We start from the raw sequence: 7,317 nt of genomic DNA, 5'->3' as shown, positions 1-7,317 counted from the left end.
GTGTGTGTGTGAGTGTGTGTGTGTGGTGTGTGCGTGTGGTGTGTGTGTGTGTCACGGTAGAAGATATTTTACTTCCATTTTGAGCATAGAAGAAGTGAGGTATTGCTTTTATTTTCTGGAGCAACGAATGCCATCTGCGTCATTTTATATTTTCTATTCTCATTCAATTTCTATGTCTTCATTTCTATCTACACAATCCTTTTTCTCGTATAATATTTTATGTACATTACGGATATTGTGTGGCTTTGTGGTCCATTTGTGTCCTTTGTGTGCGTGTGGTGTGTGTGTGTGTGTGTGTGTGGTGTGTGAGTGTGTGTGTGTGTGGTGGGGGTGTGTGAGTGTGTGTGTGTGTGTGGGGTGTGTATGCGTCTCTTAATGTGTTTGTGTGTGTGTGTGTGTGCGGGGGTGTGGGTGTGGGTTTGTGTGTGGGGGGAGGGGGTGTGTGTGTGAGTGTGTGTGTGTGTGTGTGTGGTGTGGAAAATTAATTACAAAGCCATCTATGACAAAAGTGAATGTAGAATCTCCTATGTTTCTTGAACGAATTCAAGGAGACATATGCGGGCCAATAACACCGTCATGTGGGCCATTTAAATACTTTATGGTGTTGATTGACGCATCAACACGTTGGTCACATATAAGCTTGTTGTCAACACGAAATGTTGCTTTTGCAAGACTGTTAGCCCAAATTATTAAATTGAGGGCTCATTTTCCTGATTATCCTATTAAAAGGATACGGCTAGATAATGCGGGAGAATTTACTTCTAAATCCTTCAATGATTATTGTCAATCAATTGGGATAGTTGTAGAGCATCCAGTTGCTCATGTACATACTCAAAATGGCCTGGCAGAGTCGTTAATTAAGCGGTTACAATTAATAGCTAGACCCTTATTGATGAGGTCAAAATTGCCTTCATCGGCATGGGGACATGCAATATTGCATGCAGCGACTCTAATTCGTCTTAGACCTACCGCTTACCATAAATTTTCTCCATTACAATTGGTCTCCGGAAGAGAACCAAATATATCTCATTTAAAGGTGTTTGGTTGTGCGGTGTACGTCCCGATACCCCCTCCTCAACGAACTAAAATGGGGCCACAACGGAGATTGGGAATTTATGTTGGTTTTGAATCTCCCTCAATTATTAAGTACCTTGAACCAATGACCGGTGATCAATTCACTGCTAGGTACTTGGATTGTCAATTTAATGAGACAGTATTCCCGGCATTAGGGGGAGTAGATAAGGAGATTAAAAGGAAAGATATTGCATGGAATGCAACATCTATGTCTTTTATGGATCCACGGACAAATGATAGTGAACTTGAAGTTCAACGGATCATACATTTGCAAAGTGTTGCAAATAGGCTACCAGAAGCATTGATAGATACCAAAAAGGTCACAAAATCATATATTCCGGCTGAAAATGTTCCAGCTCGTTTAGAAGTCCCTGAAGCGATTCTAAATAAATCAAATGCATCTGAGTCACAAATACGCCGGAAGCGTGGTAGACCACTTGGCTCTAAAGATGCAAATCCTCGAAAGAGAAAGGAACATATCGTCTCAGTTAATCACGATATGAATGTGACCACTAGTGTCTCTAAGGATAAAATCCCTGAAGCGATTTTATCTGAAGACTCTAAAAGTAATGAGCAATATCTCGAGGACAATTATGAGATGTCTATTAATTATGCTCATAACAGTTTAGGTTGGTATCGTAAAGAAATTGAAATGAATGATATTTTTGCCTATTCTGTAGCCGTCCAAATCATGGATGAAGATGAAAATGATCCTCAAACTATGGAGGAATGTAGACATCGAAATGATTGGAAAAGTTGGAAAAAGGCCATACAAGATGAGCTAGACTCACTAAATAAACGAGAAGTATTTGGACCTATAACTCCAACACCAAAAGGTCTCAAACCTTTTGGCTATAAGTGGGTGTTCATACGCAAGAGAAATGAACGAAATGAAGTTGTAAGGTACAAAGCTAGACTTGTGGCCCAAGGCTTTACTCAAAAGCCCGGAATTGATTTTACTGAAACATATTCACCTGTAGTGGATGCTACCACACTTAGATTTTTAATCAGTTTATCAGTAATTGAACAACTACAAATGCAGCTCATGGATGTGGTAACTGCATATCTGTATGGGTCATTGGATACAGATATCTATATGAGAATCCCTGAAGGATTAAAATTGCCTGAAGCATTACAGTCAAAGTCTCGTCATATGTACTCCATCAAATTGAAAAGGTCCTTGTACGGACTTAAACAATCAGGACGTATGTGGTACAATCGTCTTAGTGAGTACTTAATAAAGAAAGGATTTTGCCATAATCAAATAAGTCCATGTTTATTCATAAAGAGGACAGAGTCGGGATTTGTAATCATAGCCGTGTATGTTGATGATTTGAATATTATTGGATCTCCTGAAGAGATTCGACAAGCAGCTAATTACTTAAAAAGTGAGTTTGAGATGAAAGATTTAGGCACTACAAAGTATTGTCTCGGCCTGCAGTTCGAACATACTAAGGGTGGAATTTTCATTCATCAATCGAACTATATAGAAAAAGTCCTTAAGCGTTTTCATATGGACAAAGCTCATCCATTGAGTACACCTATGGTAGTTCGATCGCTTGATGTTAATAAAGATCCATTTCGTCCTCCAGCACATAACGATGAGATTTTAGGTCCAGAAGTACCATATCTCAGTGCAATTGGTGCATTGATGTATCTTGCTAATAATACCCGACCAGATATAGCATTTTCTGTTAATCTACTAGCAAGATATAGTTCAACACCAACAAAGAGACACTGGAATGGTGTTAAACACGTTCTACGTTATTTACGTGGAACAAGTGACATGGGACTATATTTTGAAAGGCATGATGATGCCAAAACAACCAAATTAGTTGGTTATTCAGATGCGGGGTATTTATCTGATCCACATAAAGCTATACCTCAATCTGGATATGTATTCATGTATGGTGGAACTGCTATTTCATGACGTTCAACCAAACAGAATTTGGTAGCCACCTCATCAAATCATGCAGAATTAATTGCATTATACGAGGCTGGGCGTGAATGTGTATGGCTTAGATCACTAATACATTATGTGCATGAATCATGTGGACTACAATCAATCGAGAAAAGTCCCACAGTAATATATGAAGACAATGCGGCGTGCATCGCCCAAATCAAGGATGGTTATATTAAAGGCGACAGAACCAAGCACATATTACCAAAATTTTTCTCCACTCACGAGCTTCAAGTGGAAGGCAAAGTTGATGTTCAACAAATTTCATCAAGTCAGAACTTAGCAGATTTGTTTACGAAGGCATTACCAACAAAGGTGTTCAAACAACTCATACGTAATATTGGCATGCGACACCTGAAAGATATCTGCCTCAATTGAGGGGGAGATTATACAACTGTACTCTTTTCCTTAGCCTTGGTTTTTATCCCATTGGGTTTTTCCAGGCAAGGTTTTTAACGAGGCAGGATGTATATGATAAAGAGGTATGCATTCAAGGGGGAGTATTATATATAATATGTATATATGAATGCATACACCTCTTCATATTCTTTTTTAATACCCATTATGTTATACACCCTTTTGTATCCCCCATTATAATTTGTAATTAAAATAGTTATGATGTATTTTGTAACCACAATTTTGGTGGTCTATAAATACCACCATGTATTTCATTTGTAAGGTGGTTTTGGAGTGAACAAAGAAAGTTTGTTGGAGAAATACATATATTTTACTTTATATTCTATTAAGAGTGATAGGCTAATAAACTTAGAATTTCTCTAAGTTTATAACAAATTTCGTATTTCGTACAATTAAAGAAGATGGTGGGTTTAGTGGTAAGGTACGAACCATACTGAGTTTCACGTCGGGACAAACTCACAAGACACAAATTGCTTTTCACAAACGACGAAAATGTACAGCAAAACACGCTTTTCATGTGCAGTAGTATAGTTTCCCACTAAGTTCACGCAAAAGTGTCAAACTTTTCTAACAACTCTAAAACCTAAAATCCTTCACGTTTTCCATGCTAATAATAAAATTTATATTGCAAGGATTGGAATTGTTAGTTAGGGGTGTTCACATCATAAATCGATCGAATTGAACTGAATTAAAATAAAAAGTAGAACTACACTGTAATTTTTTATTGAAATTAGGCTTTTTTTTTTTTTTTATAAAAGGGCTTAGATTAAACAAACAAGCTTTAAAATACTAAAATAATATAAACCATGACTATCATATCTAGGCGCCTGTATATTATGTGATAAGGGCGCAATGGAGACATATACTCAACTATTCTTTCGATGTCGTTATGCCAGAAGATGTCTGACAGCGATTCGACAAATTGTTCGGTTTGAATAGCCCAATAGAGAGTGGTCACAAGACGTTGAGTGGGCTACAAAGAAATGGAGAGGAAAACATATCATTAACTTGGCTTATTATGCACTCCTTGCTGCTTGCATCTACCACATTTGAAGGAAACGAAATTTGAGACGCTTTGAGCATACAGAGCGACCACCAAGCATCATAGTCACCATCATTGTAGAAGATATTAGACAGAGGATTATCAATGTTAATTTATCTCGTTCTGTTAGTTCATGTGCGTTATATAAATTATGGTATATTACTTGGCCTATCGAGGGAGAAACCACCAGTTGAGCACTATTGTACAGTACGATCTTGTTTTAATAATGAAACTTACATTTACCCAAAAAAAATATAAAAATTAAAGTGAGCTTTTGAAAATAAAAACTAATGCATTCTTAGTATCCGATTCAATTTTGTTTTTTTAATTCAACTTATACTAAATGGGTTAAATGCAGTTTACTCTCAAATGACAAGGGAAATGAGCAAAAAAATCCCTTGTGAAAAATAAAGCATTAAATTTCTTCTGTGTTTTAAGAAATGGAGCAAAAAACCCCTAATGTGTTTCGTGAATGACGCACACCCTTTTTTTTATCTTTTTATTTAAACTTTAAAAACATTGATGCCTTTATTTAGAATTGTTGAATCTTAATTTCAATCTAAAGTTCAATTTTAATGAATAGATCAATAGTGTATATTTTATATAATTCAAATCATCGATTTAAATTTAACTAAATAATAATTAAAATTATATATAATATATAATTAAATTTAAATGTATAGATATATTTATATAAATATATATATATACAGAGAGAGAGAGAAAGAGGTGGGTGCCAATGGGGAGGAGTGGAGCTGACAGTGACATTGGTACGAGGAAGGAGAAGGAGCGACAAGGCTAGGGAGGGGGGCGAATCTAGGGGGAAGCGGGGGAAGAGGCAACAACGTGGGCACTGAAAGGAATGGAGGCGAGGGGGAGGAGGAGGGGAGGGGGGGCGGGAGCATGAGGGGGGGAGATGGGGTTAGCGGCGACGACAACGGCAATCAGCAATGAAGAAGAGAGGTATATACATTTAAATATTATTTTTATAAATAACATCTTTATATATATTTTTTAATTCATTAAATATATACATAATAATATTTTATTGATTAAAAATCATACTCAAATGCAAAAAGGACTCATGTAGTACATTACTAGATGTAGGGGATATTTTGCTCTATTTATAAAAATACAAGAGATAAATTACTACTTTTTTTTTCCATAAGGAGGATTTTGCAGATTTCTCTTAACACATGGGGTAAATTGCGTTTTCCCCTATACTAAATCGTACAAAATACTCTACTTTTTCTCTCGCAATGAGAGCCCTCCCTCTGCTGAGAGGTTTTCTTCCCTAATTCGTAGGTCCCGTTTACTTTGAGAATCGTGTTAAATGAATGATAGGATTATCATTCACTAAACAAATGATAAAAAAGCTCTGTATAATTATTAGGTGTTTACTTATATGTATTATCGAAATAAGATAAATTCTATCAAGTGTTGACTTTAGTATATGCACATACTTTTTGTAGAAAAATTGTTTGGAGCCCTTATTTACAAAATTTAGTAGACAACAAAATAATAATAATAATAATGATAATAACAACAAATAATAATAATAATGATGATACTGACAATAAATAGTAATTATTATTATTATTTATTTTTATTATCATAATTATTATTATTGCTATTATTTAATATTATTTTATTATCATTATTATTATATTTTATTATTATTATTATTATTAAGTCAAATTTCAATGGTACAATGGTCATTCACATTTCGTGCAACCTTGGAACTAATTTATACCACCTTCCAAGGTGGTATTAGTTATCAGGTGTAACAATAATTAGTACAGGACTTTGATTTTAGTTATCAGGTGTAAGAGTATTTAGTACAAGATTTTGGTTTTATACCGGGCTCCCATACAATAAAGTAAGCACTGTATTTAACCTACTCTAATTTTCTTATATAAGCATATACATCAAACTAAACGGGGACTTAGGGTCTGTTTTATCCCCTTTCCCATTCTTTCTTTTTTCTGTCTTGGATCTGTTCCAGGTGCGACCGACTTTATCAATCGTTGTGCTCCATTGCTGGAACGTCGTCTAGCATTGTTCTCCATGGTCTGGTTTCATTTGTGCTTTTTCTTTCTCTGCTTTCTTTCGTTTCCTCCCTTTACCTCTCACACCCCTTTTCCTGGTGTCTCTTTTGTCTTCTGTTGGGTTTTGCTCTCCGGTTATCCGCCTTCCTAGCATTAGCCCCATGATTTTGGTGTCCTCTCGTTGGCTATGGCTTCTGATTTGGAACGGCTAGGTTCAGTACTATCCCTCACAGAAGAGGAAGAATTTGGGCTGGTGTTCCCCACGTGGCTTTGGCATGCAGAACCAACTACTCAAGGATTTTATATTGTGGGGCGTCTATTGTCGAACATATCCTTTTACCCGGATGCTCTACACACTACACTCAAGTCTACTTTCAGTCCTGGTAGGGGTTTGGGGTCGTGATTGCAAAAATGATGTTTGCAAAAATTGAATGTCTCTTGTGATTCTTTGCCATTGTAATTTATTTTATGAATAAAATTTTATTGCTTCATAATAAAAATAATAAAAAAAATTAAATTTGCATAAAATTACCCGAACCGACTGTTGGGTACCTGCCCTACTCGGGTTCGGGATCGGATAGTGTTATACACTACCGACGACTCGGGTACCCGACCCGATGAACCTGAACCCAAACCCGATGAACCCGACCCTACGCCCACCCCTAGCGGTATCAGTGAGGATGGCGATGGTGATGTGAATGTCCTGCTGGAGACGTGAGCCTCAGAATTAAGGCCGAATACTCGACCCTTGTTCTTGCCCTCGACTGCAGCCAGCC

This window comes from Sesamum indicum, linkage group LG11 (assembly GCF_000512975.1).
Source record: "Sesamum indicum cultivar Zhongzhi No. 13 linkage group LG11, S_indicum_v1.0, whole genome shotgun sequence".
Lineage (NCBI taxonomy): Eukaryota > Viridiplantae > Streptophyta > Magnoliopsida > Lamiales > Pedaliaceae > Sesamum > Sesamum indicum.
Note: the sequence above shows the minus strand (reverse complement) of the source record.